Source organism: Canis lupus, chromosome 13, assembly GCF_003254725.2.
Source record: "Canis lupus dingo isolate Sandy chromosome 13, ASM325472v2, whole genome shotgun sequence".
NCBI lineage: Eukaryota > Metazoa > Chordata > Mammalia > Carnivora > Canidae > Canis > Canis lupus.
Window position 1 is genome coordinate 20,848,714 of NC_064255.1, and position 22,712 is coordinate 20,871,425.

At 38.0% G+C, this 22,712-nt stretch overlaps 1 pseudogene; it reads right to left on the reverse strand.

Moving 5' to 3' along the window:
- LOC112662521 (metalloendopeptidase OMA1, mitochondrial-like) overlaps positions 1-21,942 on the reverse strand; it is a 46,760-nt pseudogene extending 24,818 nt beyond the window's left edge.
- Between the last annotated feature and the right edge of the window lie 770 nt (positions 21,943-22,712).

A 22,712-nucleotide genomic window follows, 5' to 3' on the forward strand; every position in this document is an offset into this window, starting at 1 on the left:
AAAGTTTCAAATAAAAGAAAACCCTCATGAACAATATCATGGCTTGTCAAATAGCAAAATCATAGCTTCTCATTTCTGCAAGGAAGAGATATATACTCTAGTAAATGCACCATATCTAGAATCTCAATGTTGCAGGCCAACATATCTAATATTGTCATCACATGAACATATCCATCTGCTGAGATAGATTAAAATGGACCAAGTTCTTGAGCCTGATGTATAAAAACAATGCCAGCTTTTGAATTTACAGTAAGAAATCATTGTCACACAATCAGAGATTGTCAAGTTCATGTAACCAATTTATTTTCCTCATGTAGTCAAGATGAACAGGATGCCAAATTATAATCAGAAGCTACTGCACAATTTTATGAGAACTGGATATACTCAAAGCCTATATAATCAGCCCCTTGAGTCCCTGTAGGCAGATGTACACGGGAAGCCAAATTTTAATCAGAGGTTGCTTCATGACCGTGGAATCAGTTGTAAGGAGTTTGATGATTCAGATGTCACGTGGTGCATCTCACAACCGTGATTCTCTTGGCAATGGAAACAGATATGCTCTTGCACATCTTTAGCTAAGATCACTGTCGTAATGGTAAGCCTTTTCCATCTGCATTTCCAGATTTGGAGTGATATTATCATGAGGATCAGAAAAACTCAAAGTCAAAACAAAGGCTAAGGGTTATCCACTTCTGCCCTATTTGTTTCCACTTCATGTGTTTGCCTCATTTTCCTATGATTCCTCTTCTGAACCACTTATTCTGTTTTTAGCTCTGTGGCTACATTAGTTTGAACTAACTTGCCATACTTTTGCTGCAGTTTCCTTAGTTGATTTATTGCTTAGTTTTCAGAGGGGAACTTTGTTTCAAACACTTCTGCATTTTGAGGGCCCATAATTATAGCTCTCAGCTACTAACAATAAAATAAACTTTTTCCAAAGTTACTTTTTTTTTTATTGGTGTTGAATTTACCAACTTACAGAATAACCCCCAGTGCCCGTCACCCAATCACTCCCACCCCCCGCCCTCCTCCCCTTCTACCACCCCTAGTTCGTTTCCCAGAGTTAGCAGTCTTTACGTTCTGTCTCCCTTTCTGATATTTCCCACACATTTCTTCTCCCTTCCCTTCTATTCCCTTTCACTATTATTTATATTCCCCACATGAATGAGAACATATAATGTTTGTCCTTCTCCAACTGACTTACTTCACTCAGCATGATACCCTCCAGTTCCATCCACGTTGAAGCAAATGGTGGGTATTTGTCGTTTCTAATGGCTGAGGAATATTCCATTGTATACATAGACCACAGCTTCTTTATCCACTCATCTTTCGATGGACACCGAGGCTCCTTCCACAGTTTGGCTATTGTGGACATTGCTGCTAGAAACATCGGGGTGCAGGTGTCCCGGCGTTTCACTGCATCTGTATCTTTGGGGTAAATCCCCAACAGTGCAATTGCTGGGTCGTAGGGCAGGTCTATTTTTAACTCTTTGAGGAACCTCCACACAGTTTTCCAGAGTGGCTGCACCAGTTCACATTCCCACCAACAGTGTAAGAGGGTTCCCTTTTCTCCGCATCCTTTCCAACATTTGTTGTTTCCTGCCTTGTTAATTTGTCCCATTCTCACTGGTGTGAGGTGGTATCTCATTGTGGTTTTGATTTGTATTTCCCTGATGGCAAGTGATGCAGAGCATTTTCTCATATGCATGTTGGCAAAGTTACTTTTTATTTTTATTTTTTTTAAATTTTTATTTATTTATGATAGTCACAGAGAGAGAGAGGCGCAGAGACACAGGCAGAGGGAGAAGCAGGCTCCATGCACCGGGAGCCTGATGTGGGATTCGATCCCGGGTCTCCAGGATCGCGCCCTGGGCCAAAGGCAGGCACCAAACCGCTGCGCCACCCAGGGATCCCTACTTTTTAAAAGAGAAATATTAAGATCAAGTAATATTATGTTACTTATATTTTAAAATTACAAAATTTTATCACTCCTTTATTCTGAGATTTAACTTTGTTCTTAGCTTCTTTATGACATTTGACCCATGTATGCTTTAAAATTTGATAATTTTCCCAGGAAGGTCTTTTGGACCCCTTCTTGCCAAATGATCTCTCAGCATTTTCTTTTTCACAGCACTTATTTCAATGTAGTTAATATAAGGTAACTATTTATTTGCTTGTTTATAGATAAAAGAGATGCCAGTTCCCTGGCAGTACACAAGTCCTCTAGAATAATGGCATCATAATTTTCTGTAATTTCTACAGAAATACAAATGGGTTGAACTTGCACTCCACACACATGGAAGTCCAGATTATTCCAAATGTTTTAGGAATTAATAGGGAACTTAAATTTCTCTTGATCATTTCTGTGTACGAATTCCTATGATAGTACCACGCAAGCTATCTACATTTTGCTACCTGTATCTTTGCACATGTTTTTTTTAAAAATTTTTTTAATTTATTTATGATAGTCACAGAGAGAGAGAGAGAGAGAGAGAGAGAGAGAGAGAGAGAGGCAGAGACACAGGCAGAGGGAGAAGCAGGCTCCATGCACCGGGAGCCCGACGTGGTATTCGATCCCGGGTCTCCAGGATCGCGCCCTGGGCCAAAGGCAGGCACTAAACCGCTGCGCCACCCAGGGATCCCATGTTTTTTTTTTTTAATTTATTTTTTATTAGTGTTCAATTTACCAACATACAGAATAACCCCCAGTGCCCGTCACCCAGTCACCCCCACCCCCCGCCCTCCTCCCCTTCCACCACCCCTAGTTCGTTTCCCAGAGTTAGCAGTCTTTACGTTCTGTCTCCCTTTCTGATATTTCCTACACATTTCTTCCCCCTTCCCTTCTATTCCCTTTCACTATTATTTATATTCCCCACATGAATGAGAACATATAATGTTTGTCCTTCTCCTACTGGCTTACTTCACTCAGCATAATACCCTCCAGTTTGCACATGTTTTTAACACCTCCTTGCTCCTTATAGGATATGACCCCTCTTCTTTTATTGAACAGAGTAAAAGTATTTCAAACTTGCCTGAAATGTTGGGGGTGGTGACAATGGTGGTGGTAGAAGGTGGAGTGGTTTCACATTCTAGCACAGCAAATTAAATATGCTCTTGGAATTACCTATTAGAAACACTTAGTGAGAATTACAAAAATCCTGTTTGGATCTCACCCAACCAATGAAATCAGAAGTTCCTGTGGGGGAGCATTGCCTTTTGGTTTTGTTTGTTTTAATTTACCTAAGTTATTTTAAATGCAACCAGGTTTGAGAAACACTGACTAAATCCATTAAATCACTCTAAGGGCCTGATTTTTCATACTAAGAAAGTTCATCAATGTATTTTTACAAATAAACAGTCTCTCTACAAGAGAAATACCTTCCCCTGGCTTCCTGACTTTAATAAAAAGCATTCTTTCCACCATATGAAGTTGATTTGCTGTTTCATTTCTATTTCTCTTGTTAGATTCTAAGCTCCATGAGGACAGGTTTAAGATAATTGTCTTGTTCATTAATGTTTCCCAGGAAGGAAAAATCCCACAGTGCCTGAGACTTCTTAATCACTCAATAAATGTTTGTTGAATGAGTCAATGAATTTACAGTTTCAGAAAATTTGTAACAAATAAAGAATATTTATCCATTTGAAAATTGATGCGCAAAGAATTAAAAAAAGATTTTAGTAGTGAATATTTTTATTAGAAAATGCTTCCGTAGGAGTTTATTAATATAAATTTGCGTTATGAGTAACTTTGATTTCTCATAAAATTATCATACTAGATTATTAAATTTGATTGCAGGCGAGGAATCAGAGAGGAAATAAACTCCTTTTAAACCTCTAGTTTTTCAAACACTGACTCTAAGAATTACTGAAATAAGAAAAAGAATTTCAGATAGTAGGAGATATTATTAAGTATGTATTCCCAACAGGAAACAGGGTGAACAGATTTGGGAACTTCAGCAGGAAACTTCTAGCAAAGATTTGCTGCCGTATGAGAACAGAGAAAGAGGACGGGGGCTAGCCCTTGCTGATACTTGTGTGGGTATCCTTAAAGGGGGGAAGAGAGGAATGGACTTTTTCCACAGCTGAATTCCAGATTTATCCAAAGGAACACATTTTACGCTCCCTGATGTCAACTGTCTCCTGACTCCCTCACTAATTATTACAGATTGGGCATTGTAAACCCATGTCAATCCAGGCACCAATTCTCAATGCTTCTGGTGTATGGTGCCAGTCTGATCTCTGCTTCATTGCTTAATAATAGCAACAATAAAAAATAGTGCCATGTAATGAGCACCAACTGTTTGGCATATCTTTGCATATATTATCTATTGTAATAGCACAGCTAAACCCGGCAATTACCACCGACATTTTACAGATGAAGAAACCAAGGACCAGAAGGTATAAAGAGGTTGTTGGTATTCAGAGTTAGTAAACAGCTCAGTAGCCTCTCAAACTGAGCATTTCTTTGTAGCAGTGTTTCCTGCTAAACCTAAGAAAGAAATCCTTAAAGAATGGAGGTCAAGATTAGATGTGAACATTTAATTTCAGGTCTTCCTTCCAGTCTCTGGGTCAACATAAGGTCCAAACAACAGCTCTGTTCAGACCACCCTTTTTGGATAGCTGAACTCTTTAGTTAACTGAGTAGCCCACAAATAAATGAATTGTCAGTTTGATCTTTTAGAGTCACAACATATGATGTCTTAAAAACAAATCCATGGTTTTGTTGGTCTCAGTCTCGCAGTTGAGATACAATTATTAAATAAATTAGGGATTTATGGCTTTTGTGACTTCTATATCTTATTTGGTCCACTTTATGGTACTTCAGAGATTTAATGGTTAAAAAAATATATTTATCTTGTCCAGCCAAAACCGTGTTTCTTAACCTACCATCAAAAAGGTTTCAGACATAAGAGGCAGGGAGATGGCCAATTCAAACCTTCTTCCAGATGTTTGGGTTTTGAGACAGCCAGTGCTATTTGCCAGCTGGAATGTAATTGGATTTGGGAAAGGATAATTTCCACCATGAAACTTGAATAACTCATTACTTTAGCCTTCAAGACAAGATCCCTGATAGATCTAATCTCAAAACTCTAGAAGGAAAAGGAAAAAAATCGTCTCTTAAAAAGAAGCTATAGAAGCTTAGGACATGAGGTCTGATTTCTCAAAGACGGTGATTCTGAAGGATTAATCAGTGAGACACAGAAAATGCTTTATGCTATGATGGACACTTGTTATTTTCATACCGTAGTATCCACAATACAAGTCTCTGCTTGGCTGCTAGTCTTTGCTCGCACTGCTTCTCCAAACCAGAGCAAGTTCAGTCTAACTTTGAGGATTGATCTGGGCTGAGTCCTTCGGGATCTTTTAACTCAAGACAGAACAATTATAACTAGTATTCTAGTACTCAGCCTCAAGCACTAATTGTGTACCCAGTTCAGCTCTATTTCTGAGATGTGGACCTCTTTGGTATTTCCTATTTGGTAACCAGATCCCTATTTTCTTCCTTGTACTTAACTTTTTAAATTTGTGGTTCCGTACCTCTAAAACTGGGATCCAAAATTATTCTTTTCAAGCCAGTTGCAAGAAACTAAAGTTCTGGCCTTGGCTCTTTGCCTTTACGCTTGTGACATTTTTACTCAGTTGCAGAGTTGTGCTAATACCTACCCTCTACCTCAATGCCTATTACTTGCTCTGAATTCCCATCCCTATAGTAAACTTTGTTATCTACTTTTTCCCTATCTCATAATAAATGCTTCTAGAAAATCATTTGTCATTAATTTTTTTTTTTTTTTTTTGCGTTGGGATTATATGGATGGACTAGACTTCCTTCTATACTTGTGGTTGCTGGCTCACTCATCTTTCCCAGGGCATTTCTGTTTGCCCCATTTCATTGCATCACTAAACTTTGTGCAGACCTATGACACACAGGATCCCATAAATCCTAGCTGCTGAATACGCACACAAATATCCCATTCTGGTCAGTGTGTGGGATTGCATAACTCTACATGCCATATAGCACTGCTGGCACATTTTCTTGCAGGAACAATCTTCTTCCTGGAAATAATCACAACCAGAAGTATTAAATTTTGCAACACCCTGGGAAACCACTTGAATTATTCCATGAAAGTGAGGAAGATATCAAGTGCCAGTTCTGGAATCAACTTTTGTTAGAACAAGAAAACTGTATTTGTGCTATCTCAATCCCAGAAATTTCTTCCCAAATACTTTGAAAAAAATACATGTGCTTACACTGCTTTATATATTCAGGTATACAGTACCTAAATTTCCCACTTCAAATTGTGAGGATATCTGAGCAATGGAGGTGCTTTTCCAGAGGTCTTTAAAACCAAGATAGGTTCTCATTATTTGGGATGCAGCTCAAAAGCAAAATTCTACCCAAATTTCTGGCTCCATATCAAACCCTAAATCTCTAGGCTGCATTTTGTGGTGTTCATTTTGGCTCCTAAAGACCTATTTTATATAAAGCATTTATCATTAAAATTATAAGAATTATAAACATGTAAATATATGCATATATTTGTATATATGTAAATATATGTATATTTAGAGAAAGACACATGTATGCATGCACACATATGTGACTACTACATGGTATTTTACAAAATTCATTTGTGTGTTATGTTTCATTAAACTTTTTAATATACATTGGAAATTAAATACTATCTCCATTTTATAGATACAGAAGCAGAAACCTTTTTTAAAAGATTTTATTTATTTATATGAGAGAGAGAAAGCATAAGCTGGGGGAGGGAGGAAGAGAGAGAGGCAGACTCTGTGCTGAGCAGAGCCCAACGTGGCACTCAATCTCACGACCCTGAGATCATGACCTGACCAGAAACCAAGAGGTTCTCCCAGAAGCAGAAATCTCAAGTAGGTTGATTAAAATCTCTAGCAAAACCATGAGCTGAATTTAGGTCCTGTGGTTCCAAAAGTCCCTCTGTTTCACCAAGTCTCACTCACCAAGCTCATTGCCTTAGTCATCACCCCTCTCTGTGTTGGGTATCAGTATGGAGTATGTTATTCTGATACATACACTATAAAAGGAAGACACAATCAATTTCAGCAACGTATCCAGTCTGGTAAGTTGTAATATTTTATATGTCACTTATCTTTGAGAAAATATTATTGACTCCATAGATAACCTAGGATAGAAAATTGTATCATTTCCTAGAATTGGAAAGGAGAGTAGCAAAGTCATCAAAACCTGCCCTTGAAAATCAAACATGGATATTTCATTTTTTTATTCATTTAGCCAAACAACACACTTTGATTAAGCATCTACTAAATATCAGCCACTGTGATAGAAATTGAGAATACAATGATAAGAAAAAAATAATGTCTATTCTGAAGCTACTCATAGTTTTGTGGTGAAGGCTGTAAATGGTTTTAATAGAGGTATCTGCAAAAGGTTATGCTGATGTAGAGAGGGAGACTCCACCCTATTTTTGAAATCATAAAAAGCCTTACTAAGTAAAGAGTCACTTAAAGAAGGCAAAGGAGAAAAATATACACCAGCTAAGTGAGAAATTCAGATTGAAGTAAGCCTATATATTAAGACTTAAAAAAATGAAATCATAAACAGCATTCTGGAATTAATGTGTTTTCGATACATAGTATCTTTCTGAGATGAATCACAGATATCCCTGTGAGATTTTTCTACCTATTCCATAGACAGTGGGGTGCCTCTAGGTTTATAAATGGAAGCATGGAAGGAAATCTAAAATCTCTTGGCCAACTCCCTGAATTTGATTTCCCTCAAAAGCAGAGCCCGAGACAAGTGCAAATAAGAATTGGGATGCACACTCAGGAATCGAGGTGAGAGAATGGTTAGGGGAGATAGGGAAAGGAGAAAAGCCAGTCATGGATGTCAAAATATCACAGTGGTGATATCTAGGGCTCAGTTTGGCTTTGGATTCACCAGGAGATACAGAATACACCAGAGTGTTGCCCTACTGCCTATGAGGAATCTGGGACATTCATTGACACACTCTACTCTTCATCCATTGAGGATAAATCCTGGGGCCTTAGCTCCCCAGAACTTCTCACCTGACCTACACTAGAGCACTCCCATGTGAAAAAGCCTTTAGGTGGAGAGATGAACGCTAGCTCTTAGGGAAGCCATGTGTAGGTAATCACATAGGTGGGCCTAGTTTGGTAGGACTAGAAAGAAAATCGTGTGTGTGTGTGTGTGTGTGTGTGTGTGTGTGTGTGCATGTTTCTCTACAAAGTGTGAAACTAGCCTATTCTATCTGGGAGGCATCAGTGGAGACCCCCCTTGAGGGGGCTGTGAATTTTAAGTCATTAGGGTTTTCTTTCTCGTCATCTCCTTCCATGAGTCTGCCTCCATGCTAAATCTGAAACATGCCCAGGCTGTATGGCCCATGATAGAATCTCACTGCCTGCTGGGAAGGTTGACTTTTAAGAGCTGGGGTATCCTAATTGCAGTCAACAGGCTTCTTTTGAATGCCTGTGGGGCTTGGGAAAGCAAACTGTGTGGTTGTTATTTGTCCTCCCTGGGATATACAGTATCAAGAAACAAGGCCTACCTTCCATCTCTTTTGTTGCTCCAGATTGCAAATGACATCCTTGTGTGGGATGCATTAAGATCCTTTGTATCCTGGTATCAGCCGGAGGCCTGCTCAGTGTACTCCCTGGCAGCTCTCATTATGAGGAATAATAAGCAACATGTTTCCTTAAGATTTGTTATCTTTTCTCACTCAGCCCCAGCCAATGTGTCTGCTGGGCATTTTCAGGGCCCTGCTTTGCTGCAGGAACATAGAAAGCGAGATAGCAGAGCAGCATTTGTTATGGGATCCCAGCTGTAAGCCTGACATCTGCTGAGTATTCTCTAACTTTCTTTGAACATAATTAAATACAATCACTAGCCTCCCCCTTGGCCTCCCACCATAGACCCCATTAGAAAAGAAGAAGAATCTGACATCAAACCTATGTGGAAAATGCTGAACAATGAGGCTAATTCATCCTCAGTGCATCCATCCGTTTTTGCTGAAGAAGCATTTGAATCGTTATTGTCCTAAAAATTGCTTTTCTTTTCTCTCTTTCTTTCTTTCTCTTTCTTTCTTTCTTTCTTTCTTTCTTTCTTTCTTTCTTTCTTTCTTTCTTTCTTCTTTCTTTCTTTCTTTCTTTCTTTCTTTCTTCTTTCTTTCTTTCTTTCTTTCTTTCTTTCTTTCTTCCTTTCTTCCTTCCTTCCTTCCTTCCTTCCTTCCTTCCTTCCTTCCTTCCTTCCTTCCTTCCTTCCTTCCTTCTTCCTTCCTTTCTCCTTCCCTCTCTCCCTACTGCCCTCCCCTTTTTTTCTTTTCCTTCCTTCATTTTTTGGGGGGTGGAGGGGAGCCTACACAGTTCAGAAATCCTTACAGTGTTCTTTTTTTCTCTCTTTCTTACATCCTTTCCTTAAACAAATATTTATCCAGTACATTCTGATACCCATGCAAGATAGACATCTACCCTTAGGAATTTCAAGTCATCATTTAAAATGAGTTCAGAAACACAGAAGTATAGTTAGTGGGAAAGTCACTGTCTGTGGAGTCAGATGTATGTGGGTGTAAATTTCTCCTCAACTATGTGCTGTTATTTTACTCCATGGGGCCTCCTTTCCTTATGTATAAAGTGGTTACTAGTTTGTAACCTCACTGGGTTGTTGGGATGCAGAAACTAGTTAATAAACCCCAGCACATAATGCAACACGTTATAGCTTTCCTTTGTTCTACTTGGCTCAGATGGTCCTTTGAAAAAGGGTGAGACACTCCCTGTGTTCTGAATAAATAAATATTGAAAGAGAATACAGGATGGTGTGTGGCCGGATTAATATATTCCCATACTCAAAAAACAAAACAAAACAAAACAAAAACAAAAACAAAAACAAAATGTTTCAGAGTCAGGGGGCACTTCTACTCCCTATAGACAAGGAAGCAACTTGAAGCAATATGCCTCAAGTCATACAGCTAGTTGAAGACAGAATTGGCCGAAACCAAGTCTTATGGTTTCTTTTCCAGGCCTCCTTCACTTTCATTGCTCTAGAGTCAAGTTGAAAATAGGAGCAACCAGTCCAAAGTGGAATGGAGTCTATGCTACTCTGTTCCAATCTCTCACACACCAGGACCTATCTGCTACTATTTATTTTCTTTCTAAAAAGTGTTTGTAACACTGTCATAGACATTTTTGTGGTCGAGAAGGTGGATTGCTCACACAGCTGTCACCCTCTTCCTCTTCTGAGGAGGACTTTGTACCACATAGATCTTCATGCTGAGAATGATCACTGCTTCTTTTTCTACCGTGTTCTGAAGCTAAAATATTGGTATGGGATTAATACAAGCTGATGGTATGGAAGGGGATGGGTTCTGTTACTTACAACTTACAAACTGTTTGTTAAAAAAGGTAATTGAAAATAAGAAAAATAATCCATAACATATTTGTTTGCATGTCTTTGTATATATACACATCTATGTGAACTCACACATAGACAACACACAGATAGATGGCCACGTATGACTAATATTTTGAAAACTTTTCCATATAGTATTACTAATTTCCCAAACAATTGAAGATTCTCCTATCCCATTACTTTGACTCCATAATAGTCTAATTTGTGACTAAATGAATGTTTATTCAAACAACTCTCTATTGTTGATCATGTAGCTGATTTCCAACATTTTATTATATAAATAACATTTTCATGACCATCCGTAAAACTAGAGTTGTCTTTCTTTCCCCACAGCATGAGTTTTCTCAAAACACTGCATCTATAATGCATTACTTTATAAAGAGCCTGCAAGTAACAAGTCACTCATGTAGTATTACATTTTCTGAAGTATTCTTATTATATTCAATATCTCTCTCACCCTCTCAGGGATCTTTTGAAGAGATAGCTGTTATTAATTCTATTATTTTCAGATGAAGAAACTGAGGATTAAGTTTGACTGGTTTTCTTTTCTTTTTTTTTTTAAGATTATTTATTTATTTATTCATGAGAGACACACAGAGAGAGAGAGGCAGAGACACAGGCAGAGGGAGAAGCAGGCTCCATGCAGGGAGCTCAACGTGGGACTCGATCCCGGGTCTCCAGGATCACACACTGGGCTGAAGGTGATACTAAACCACTGAGCCACCCAGGCTGCCCTTGACTGGTTTTCTTAAGAGCTAAGCTAGTATATGGCATGTCATTAGAGGTTCTTTTTACCTTAAGGTCTAATACCTTACATCTTTTTTTTCTTCCTCTCTCCCTGCCCATATCCTTGTCCTACCCACCACCATTTTTTTGAGAAAAGAAGTCATTACTCCAGTCCTTGAGAACACTGGAAGAAAAGCAAGTAAATTGTTATTTACATTATCTTGTGAAAAATGCAGTTATGATACAATGAAGGAGTGGCTCTTAAATCAAACAGGACTGCTATGCAGAGTTTTCTCGGAAAGGTAAAATTTAAGGTAGAGATACTTGAATCAAACTTCTAATTCTCACTAAAGAGTTTAAAGTACCCTCTAGTCAATTATAACCTCACTTTATCCCCATTTCTTTGAAATTACAGTATTACATTCCAATAAGGCAGAGTTCCTCCCTGTCTTTGGCCATCAACACTTATCCTCAACTTGGCCATACCCATCTTCTTCCATCTGTATGCAATGTGTAGTCTTTTTTCTTTTTTAAGATTTTATTTATTTATTCATGAGAGACACACACAGAGAGAGAGGCAGAACCACAGGCAGAGACAGAAGCAGGCTCCATGCAGGGAGTCCAACATGGGACTCAATCCCAGGTTTCCAGGATCATGCCCTGGACTGAAGGCAGCGCTAAACTGCTGAGCCACCCGGGCTGCCCAATGTGTAGTCTTATGAGCACTTATCCCACTTAATTTAATCTTCCAAAATTTCTATCTCTCTAAATCCTATTCATTACATGGAACCCGCTTCAAGGTTTATGTCTTGCATGAAACCAGAGTCAATTCCTATGGCCATGCTGAGAAATACCAAATTCTCAGAGCATCCTTGAGAAGACTTCATCATGTAAAATTTTCCATTCTCTTACCAGAATTAGACACTAGATTGCACACTAGAATCAGTTATTGTGACTTGGACGAGGGCTACAGAAATATTTGGGTATGGTCACTATCATGCAAAAGTCATTGCAATAGTCCAGGGATAGTACAAGATCCCTGAAATGACCTCTAGATGTGTCCTTTTTATTTTTACATATTTCTGTCCTTGCAGCTTTCTGAGAATGGTGGCTATCAAACTATAATGGTCTTGCACATTAATTTCTTAATCTCCTCAGAGGTTAGAATAGCTTCACAACTGAGACAAAATATCAGAAGGCTGAAGAGATGCCACTCAGAGAGGAGATTGAACAAAGCTAGAGAATGGAAGAATGCCCTTCAAATATACAACAAAGAGGCAGCCTGAGAAGGTGTTGATTGACAAAGAAATCCCCTCAATGGGCTTTGCCTTTGGAAGCCACTTCCCCTGATTCTCAGAGATTTCTGATAATGCTTGGCAACACTGTTGCTGTTGGAAATGGCATTTAGCTTTATGTCAATAGACTTCACTGTAATTAAAATCAATCAAAGCATTCAGGGGATTTGGAGAACTTTACCATCTTGGCACGAGATCAGTGCACTAGAGAAAAGGCATTTTGGTTGATAGCTAAGCCATACTCCTAGAAATATCACTCAAGAACCCAGAATTTTTGGCACTGAAAACAAAAGTACTTAAATATATTGCTGAGGGCAATTTCCATAAACTGAATCTGAGTTACCAGACCATTATGGAGAGCTCAAAGACAGGCAAGTTATGCAGGCCATTAAAGCTAAGTTGGCAGATATAAATAAAAAAATCAGCTCCAGAATGATTTTGTATTCTGGGGAACCTGTCCACACAGAGAAATACATTTAACATTATAATAAATACTTGTATTAGTTATGTCTTACTGCATAACAACCACATTTTTTTTAATTAGGACAATGCACATTTATTATCCCAATGTTTCTGTGGATCAGGAAGCTTACCTGGGTTTTCTGAACGGCTATAATCAGTCAGCTGGGCTGCATTCTCATCAGAAGGAATGGCTGCTGAAAGTCTCCTTCTTACCCCTATGTGAAGATGTTCACATAGGTTTTTAGCAGAATTTATCTTTGTGTTGAAGGACTGATGGCCACATCTTCTGGCTGGCTATGCATTCAAACCTGTTCTCAGCTTCTAGAAGTTACCACAATTCCTTGACATGTGGATTTTTCCAACATGGCCCTTTAATTTGTCAAGATAGCAAGAAGAATCTCTAGTGTTAGTTAATTAGCAAAGTAGAGTCTCATATATTTTAACCCAATCATGAGGGTGATATCAGAGTCATCCCCTTTGCCATATTTTATTGATTAGAAGTAAATCACAAGTCCTTCCCACACTCAAGGAGAGGAGATTGCAAAAAGCTATAAGGAGGCAGGGATCTTGGTTATTCTTTAGATGTGTCTGCCACTATAAGGAATAAAAAACTCATAGCTGTAGGGCTACCAGGTGGCTCAGTTGGTTAAGTGTCTGACTCTTGACTTCAGCTCAGGTCATGATCTCAGGGTCATGAGATTGAGCCCAGTGTTGGGTTTGTACTGGCTGTGGAGCCTGCTTGAGATTCTCTCTCACCCCCTTCTCTTTGACCCTCCCCGCCTGCTCTCTCTCTCTCTAAATGAAACAAAACAAACAAACAAAAAACAAAATAAAAACCTTACAGTTGCATATGGATACACTGAGCTCTAAACCGAGGAGTGGTCTTTAACCCTACACCTTTCTCCGCTGGACTACTACTTCAGTTTCCTAATCTGTCTCTTAGCTCCTAATTTTATCACTGTAAATCATCCTCCAGAGAACAATGTTTTTTAAAGTCCAATTTTGGATTTAATTTCTAATTGGATTTATTTATTTTTTTTTGGTTTTTTTTAAGATTTTATTTATTTATTTATTTATTTATTTTTAATTTATTTTTTTTTATTGGTGTTCAATTTACTAACATACAGAATAACACCCAGTGCCCGTCACCCATTCACTCCCACCCCCCGCCCTCCTCCCCTTCTACCACCCCTAGTTCGTTTCCCAGAGTTAGCAGTCTTTACGTTCTGTCTCCCTTTCTGATATTTCCCACACATTTCTTCTCCCTTCCCTTATTTTCCCTTTCACTATTATTTATATTCCCCAAATGAATGAGAACATATAATGTTTGTCCTTCTCCGACTGACTTACTTCACTCTAATTGGATTTAAAATCCAATTTTAACATGTTACAGACCTGCTGGGTCCTCCTCCCTCCCCTCTTCCAGCTGCCTCAGGTTAAATCTAGAATGGGTGGAACTACTGAATAGGTACATCTCTCCAGTTTTATTTCTAGCATTTTCAGCTCTGCCTCTTATCACACTTCTTGTAGTTCCTTGCATACAGTATGCTACTTCTCTGAGCATTTGCCTATGGTTACCACTTTCCCTCAAATAATTTCCTCCCTTCCTCTGGTACTTCCTTCATTTGGAAAATTCTAACTTGTTCTTTAAGAAATTTCTGGCTTCACCTCCTGTAAGAAGGATTCTCTATGATTTCCTTGTAGAATATCTCAAATCATTCAATGCTCTGTATCTCTCAACAACTTAGAACTAACCCATTATTTTTTTTAAGATTTTATTTTTATTTATTCATGAGAGACATAGAGAGAGAGGCAGAGACACAGGCAGAGGGAGAAGCAGGCTCCCTGCAGAGAGCCTGATGTGGGACTCGATGCCAGGACCCCAGGATTACAACCTGAGCAGAAGGCAGATGCTCAACGGCTGAGCCACCTAGTCTTTCCTAATCCACTTTATTATACTGATCATTTTGTTATCCCATCTCTTCCACTTGGCTCCGCACTAATTCAGGGAAAAATCATGTGTTTTTTTCCCCCTTTCAAAGTTCCTGATATTTAGCAATGTCATTTGAATAAATGGATAAATTAACAAAATTGCTCTGGTCAGTAAATATATAATATCAGTTTTGCTCCAAGACTTTTGTGGATTACATTCTTAGATGCAAGTGTTTCATAACTTTAGTAACAGTATCTGTTTCTATTTTATTGTTTGAATTTCACCTATTTTAGAAAAATTTCTAAAAGCTTATGAACATTAGCTTTTTGAAATATAAGTTGCAAATATTCCCCCTTAATTTATTATTTATTTTTGCCTATTACCCATTTGACCCTAGTTTTTAATATTTTATAATGGCAAATATTTTCTGTGATGTTATCTATCTTCTCTGACTGACATAGAAAATTAAATTGTCCATTGAAAGATGAATGGATAAAGAAGCTGTGGTCTATGTATACAATGGAATATTACTCAGCCATTAGAAATGACAAATACCCACCATTTGCCTCGACGTGGATGGAACTGGAGGGTATTATGCTGAGTGAAGTAAGTCAATCGGAGAAGGACAAATGTTATATGGTCTCATTCATTTGGGGAATATAAAAAATAGTGAAAGGGCATAAAGGGGAAAGGAGAGAAAATGAGTGGGAAATATCAGAAAGGGAGACAGAACATGAGAGACTCCTAACTCTGGGAAACGAACAAGGGGTAGTGGAAGGGGAGGTGGGTAGGGGGGTGGGGGTTACTGGGTGATGGGCACTGAAGGGGGCACTTGATGGGATGAGCACTGGGTGATATGCTATATGTTGGCAAATTGAACTCCAATAAAAAAATAATTAATAAAAAAAAGAAAATTAAATTGTTCATGTGCCAAAGTAGAAGAGGGGTATTACTTGTTCTTTGGCTAACACTCATACATACCATATCAGAATAGCCCCAGAAGATGTCGCTTGAATAAATGTACATCTCACACTCACACTGTCTCACACACATCAGGTATCTAATAAATAGATCAGTAGTTCTGATCCACTATTATTTGCATTGCCATCTATGCCTATAAACATGAACAAATAGAGAAATACAAACTCACCCATGCATATATTCCTATTTCAGAAGCTGAACATCTTTAGGGTTTTTCTGAAACTATTTCTGAAATATATAAAATATATAAAATACATAAATATATGTATATTATGTTATATACATATATTTGTTTTAAGCCATATATACATATACAAAAGTTACAAATACAAAAATTATTTATCATGTCTCACCAGTCAATGATTTATTCAGTTTTCTGGGTTGTTCCCTTGCTAGGGCCACTTGAGGTCACACACATGACCACAGTCATCTGGTTGTCTACCTGGGGCTAGAGGCTCCCACAGGCTTCACTCTCATGTCTGGTGATGAGTGTGGACTGTTGACTTGCCCCTCTGTCCACATGGTGGGCAGTGTTTCCTAAGAAGACAAGTACAGATGCTACAAGGCCTCTGGAGACCTTTCTCAGATGCCATACAAAATCACCTCCACTGTAGTCCACTGGTTAAAAGCATATCATGAGGCCAGCCGAAAGTCAAGGGGTAGGAGAACAGACCTCTTATTGGGGTCTGCAAAGAACTGAGGCCTATTTTAACCCACCAAATGTTTACAACTGGGAGGGGCTGCAAAGAACTGAGGCCTATTTTAACCCACCAAATGTTTACAACTGGACAAGAGGCCAAGTCCTATTGGGGTTCCATTCTGTCATTTGAGCAAATATCAGAATATCAGAGGAACTTAAATATAGCCCTGAGTGAGCCAAGGAAATTTTAAGAATATTCTTCTCCTGTTCATTAATCATTATGAAAATATTACATTGTGTTAGGTGCTCCCCACATATAACAGGGAGCACTTGCAAATTTCCTTAGCCTTTACATCCACCAACCTGGTTTCCTTTTAAACCTAACTTCACTTTACGTATAGCTATGTGTACGTTCATATACATAGGAATACATAAACATATATATCATTTACATATAAGCGTGTTGTTATTCACAAACTGTATATAAATATATTTCCATAGTAAAAAATATGTTAAAGTTTCAATCCAACTTCTTTATTGTGATTACATAAGAGAGGAAAGTAATTTATGTAAATATCGCCTGAAAGCCTTTCAAAAATTCCCTATAGCACATTTTTGGCTTCTCCCATCATTTGTTGATATACTGTGTGTGATAAAGACCACACAAGATTTCTAATTGTATATATTTTTTAAAATCACGCATACAAAAAATAAGATAAAAGGCAAGGTTGGAAGCATTTTCTCAAAGTGTCACTTTCAGTAATTTTTCACTCTGGGTTAGATTATAGCAAAAGCATGAAGGGCATCTTTGGGTAAAAATGGCACAGATCGGTATAGGAAGGCTTTGAAATTTGTGACTCTTTTTCTGGAAACTTCAGCATGTGTCTTGCTAACCCTTTATAGTTTAAATTGACCCAGGTCCTGTATCTGGCTTATTTCAACTTCCTGTATTCCTAAACCTAACCTCAAAATACTTTGATCTGCCTATACCTTCTTTCTTAGGAGGCAGGTAAGCAATTCTATTAGGCCAGAGATAATCATAAATTACAATAAGATACAGAATGATGCTAACAGGAGATTAACAAAGAACAGAGACGACTTTTGTGATATAATCATAAGACTTAAAAAGACATTGACAGAGAGTCTGAAAGAATAATGGTGTAAGCAGATCAATGGGTTTTGAGTTGTATACATCACAAACTATATACATATCAGTATATCCAAGATCTTTGTCTAGATTTATCCAGTGCCTAGGACTACAGCTGGTAAACTGGCCTGTGCTACAAGTCCAGCTCACCCTTCTGCTTTTGTAAATCATGTTTTATCGGCACACGCTCACTTGTTAATGTATTCTCTGCTGCAGCTTTCACTCTAAATAGCAGAATTGAGGACATGGACAGAGACCATGTAGTCTGCACAACCTCAAAAATTCCTGTCTCTCTACAGAAAAGTTTGCTGATCCCTGCTCTAGGGTCTTGATTTCCCTGTGGCTAAGTCAATGAGAACAAAAAGTAGAGAATGAAGGCAGGAAATATTTGGGGCTTACTGAGAATAATATTTTTTATCAGAGTATTGTCAAAAGTTTTGGGTTTGAATTTTGGACTCGACGCAAGCTATTTAGCCTTGGATTCTTCCCTTTCCAAAGTCCCTGCTACCCAGAATGAAAGTTCATTAACATTCTCCAACAGCTTTGTGAATCGCAAATCTGCAGCGCATATGTGAATTATTATTCATCAGAGTAATCATTTAGTATTGTTGACCAATGTACTTCTATTTCTTTAGCCTTCCATAAGCTTTGTAAAATTGCACTTCCCTGTCTTCTGGGAATAAGGTATGACTGCAGAGCTTGCTTAGGCCTATGAAATAGGAATCAAAATGATCTGTGTCATTTTGCAAGAAGAGTCACTTAGTGGGATCTGGGAACATATTAACTAAAAATGAAAAAAATCCAAACTAAGTGTTAAGTCAATAATACCATATTAATAGTGGTTCATTAGTTGTTCCAAATGTACCATAGTTATGGTCAATGTTAATAATAGAGAAAACAGGGTGTAAGGTTTACGTGAACTCTGTCCCATCTTCACAGCTTTTCTGTAAATCACAAACTTCTAAAACAAAAAGTGTTTCTTTTTTTTTTTAAAAGATTATCTTGACAAGAATCCCTAGGGAGTCATATTTTCTCAATAATCAAGCCTTCAATATCAACCAGAGTTTTCAGGGTCATGTCAAAGCTTGGAACAAAATGTTTCATTTGCTGTTCACATATGTATCCATTTTATTAATTCAGGAACGCATCAATTCATTCAAATGAATATTGCTGAATAGCCGCCTTATAACAGACCACATTTCAAACACCAATCTAGACACAGGAGATACGTCGATGAACAGCTCATCAAGTTTCATCAGATTTTATCCTTTCTCATTAATTGAAAAAAAAAATCCTTGGGTCATTCTGAATTATACTTGTTTATCTTCCACTATCATTATTATAGAATATTTCAAGAGTAAAACCCTCAGTTTTTAAAGGGTGTAACAATTGAGTTCAGGGTATTTCTTATATTTCCTTCTTTCCAAAAAGAATGGATATAAATCTCAGCTTGGCCATCATGGCTCAAAAAGCAGAACACAGAGATCATTGTTTAGAGGTGAAGATGTAATGCAGAAGGAGAGAGAGAGAGAGAGAGAGAGCAGAACAGTGCAACAGGCACAACTCAGTACAATTCCCTGGTGCTAAGTCATTGCCAGCAAACTTCGTTGTTGAATGTATTGAAGACAGAGAGAACCTTCTTAAATTCAGCGAATTTTAAACAAAGACCCAGCATAGTTAAAGATAATGAAGACTGAACTTTATTTGATTGCAAACTAGGAGTTGTGCATTTTCCTCAATCCCTGATACGTGCTTGGATGCATAAAAACACCCATGGCAATGCAAAAACAACCAAGGCATAAAGAAATGCAGTAGAATGTGCAAAGTGGTTAAGGGTGTTTCAATTCTCAGGGCTGAGATATTTGCAATTGGTATTCCTCTATATCATTTAGAGTTTGTTTTGGGAACAAACAAGAACACATGTAAGATTAACTTTCTGGTAGGCTTTATAAAAATTCTCAGACCATAGTGGGAAGTTCAGTCAGTCTAAAGGAGGAAAGTCTCTCCATGAAATATTGTGTACATATACAGGCTCGTTGGAACTGATCTGACAGTTTCTTTCAGGGCTGTCATTTAGGTGTGCCGGAGAATCATCTCTGTGGTTTTGTGTGCATTCTCACAATGGCACAGTCTGGAATTGCTATTTCCATTTAAATGAGGAAATGAGCCCATATGAGTAAATTAAACTGCCAAATATAATACGGCAAATTAGCATTGGATCCAGATTCAAACCCATCTTCCTAACGAGTATGACCGAAGTTCTCATTATCAAGGTAGGCAAAATTAATTATGATCCCCTATCCCCCTAGAGAAGGCTGTTTTTGCTAGAACTGTATGTGTGTGGTACACCGAACATAAAATACATATATTCTCACCGGTGAAACTGCTCATGATGAGCTGGTTAGGAGCAGGAGAATAGGAGTCTCATTATTTGCTACGGTTTCTCATGAAACACACTAATATTTTTAAGCTGGGATACATGGGGTAGATTTGAGTAGAATGACTAGGTGGCTGGACCAAGAAAAAAACAAAACAAAACAAAACAAACTTTCTTGAGAGATAGCAGCCACAACTGAGTTAGCGGAATGGTGTTGGGGTTATCCAGAGGATATATATTACATATATATTCTTTTTTTTAAGATTTTATTTATTTATGACAGACACACACAGAGAGAGAGAGAGAGGCAGGGACACAGACAGAGGGAGAAGCAGGCTCCATGCAGGGAGCCTGACATGGGACTCGATCCTGGGTCTCCAGGATCATACCCCGGGCTGAAGGCGGCACTAAACCGCTGAGCCACCTGGGCTGCTCATTACATATATATTCAATCTCATTTCCCCATCTACTACTCATGTTATTCTTTTTCTCCTCCACCTTACTGATTTGGGGGGCATTTTTAATTTATATTGACATATTAAGCATTATGAAGCAGATAGGACACATTTGAATGGCTAAATAATAATGATAAAACAAATACCTGTGTAGCCAATACCCAATCAACAATTTTATGGCCCTCAATCTATCTTCTCTCATCTTTTCCTCCCTGCAAGGGGTAACTCTAATCCTCAATTTTGTCTCAATTATTCCCTTGTGTTTCTCTGTACTTTTACCACCTACTTACATATCTGCACTTAATAAATTATTTAGTTTTGGTTGATTCTGATCCTTTATGTATGTAGGATAATCATATATGTTTATTTGCCATCGTTATGTGTTTGAGATTCACCCCTGTTGATAATGGAATGAATTCTTGTCTCCTGAGGCTACTACTTCAGCTCATGAGTACTGCAGTTTATTTAGTCATTTAGCTGGGCTGAGCATTTAGTCTTTTCCAGGAGTTTGCTGACAGCGTTGACAATATCTTGGTGCCTGTTGCCCAGGTGCAAGTTTACCTAGGATAAACACCAAAGACAGGAACTGTCGTGTATTATGCCATGAACATGTTCAAATTTACTAGGTAATTTCATTACTCACTCCTCAAACTGTTGTGCTAATTTATGCCCCACTAGCAAGGGATAATAGTCTCATTGCTCCACATCTTCATCAACATTTTATATAATCCAGCTGCATAATTTTATCAAACTGCTCTATGTGAAATATCAGCTTAGTGGTTTTATTTGTGTTTCTCTGATTATACAATTGAGCAACATTCTATAGGTTTATAGTCATATGCATTTCTATTTCCTGAGAAATGCCTTGTTTGTGTCTCTTCTCATTTTATTTTCATTTCTTTCATTTTAATAAATAGGAATTCTTTTTGTATTCTGGACATGAGCTCTTTGTCCATTACATGTGTTAAAAAACATCTTCTTCCTGTGTGTGGCTTATCTTTTTCACTCTCTCCATGGTATCTTTTAATGATTAAGCATTTGTGTTTTTAATTTTAATGTGGTTACGTTTATCAAGTTTCCCCCTTATGTTTTATATTTCTAATGTTCATTATAATTTATTTAAATATCACTTTAGGGGGCTGTTTCTGGCTTGCTGGACTGCGTTCCTCTATCGTATAGGTCATATTTATACCACTGGAGCCTCCTTTAGCTAAGCCTTCAAGTTTTTTCAGTTCATTGCTTCTCAAAAGTTGTCTGGACTTCTCCACTCTCCTGTCTGAACCTCCTTTGTGGGGTATTGACGTCACTAATTGAAAATTACTCTAAATACCCCCAATGTCTAAGGAATCACTGCATGTTGGCTTAAATATCAGCTTCTTTCCAACTCTACCTCATATCCGGTACACTTCCTGAAAGGTCAGGAACATCAGAGTTCTCTTTGCTTGTCAACTGATTGTAGTCTGAAATCACAGCAATCAGGCTCTGTGAGTACCTTCCTCTCATCTGGGCAGGAATACTGTATTTTAAAAAAAAGAAAGGTTTTCTTTCTAATCCCACCCAGAGATACATTCCTTTTTGTAGCCAGATACACATCAAGATGAATCATTTGCTCTGATTTTTAAACACACTTGAAGGAATTGTTTACCTTAAAAATGGTACAATTAAAGATCTTTTCAGGTTTCTCTTCAGCCATGCAATATGGCTCTTGGCCCAGGCTTGTTCCTAACCACAAGATCTCCTACCAAACAATAGATGCACAGATATATTTGCAAGCCTTACAAAAGATACGGATAATCTTCTAAATACTTTTTCCTTTGTGATGAAGTGAAAAGCAATAGTCTGGAAAAATTTTTGGATTGTAATTCAGAAGATGTGTATCATAACCATAACTCTCATAGTAAGAACACTCCCTGTGCCTTAGTTTCCACATCTGTCAAATGAGGGTATTGAACTAACAGTTTCAAAATTTTTCTTTATTTTTCAAAAAAGATTATTTATTTATTCATGAGAGACACACAGAGAGAGGCAGAGACATAGGCAGAGGGAGAAGCAGGCTCCCTATAGGGAGCCCGATGTGGGACTCGATCCTAGGACCCCGGGAACACACCCTGAGCCCAAGGCAGATGCTCAACTGCTGAGCCACCCAGGCATCCCACTTTCAAAATCTTTCATTGTTGGTTTTGTTTAAAATATATATTCATTGTTTTAACACTGCTTCTAGAAGTAAAGACCCCACATTTTCAAATAGTCAGGATTTGTCCTCTTTATTGGTT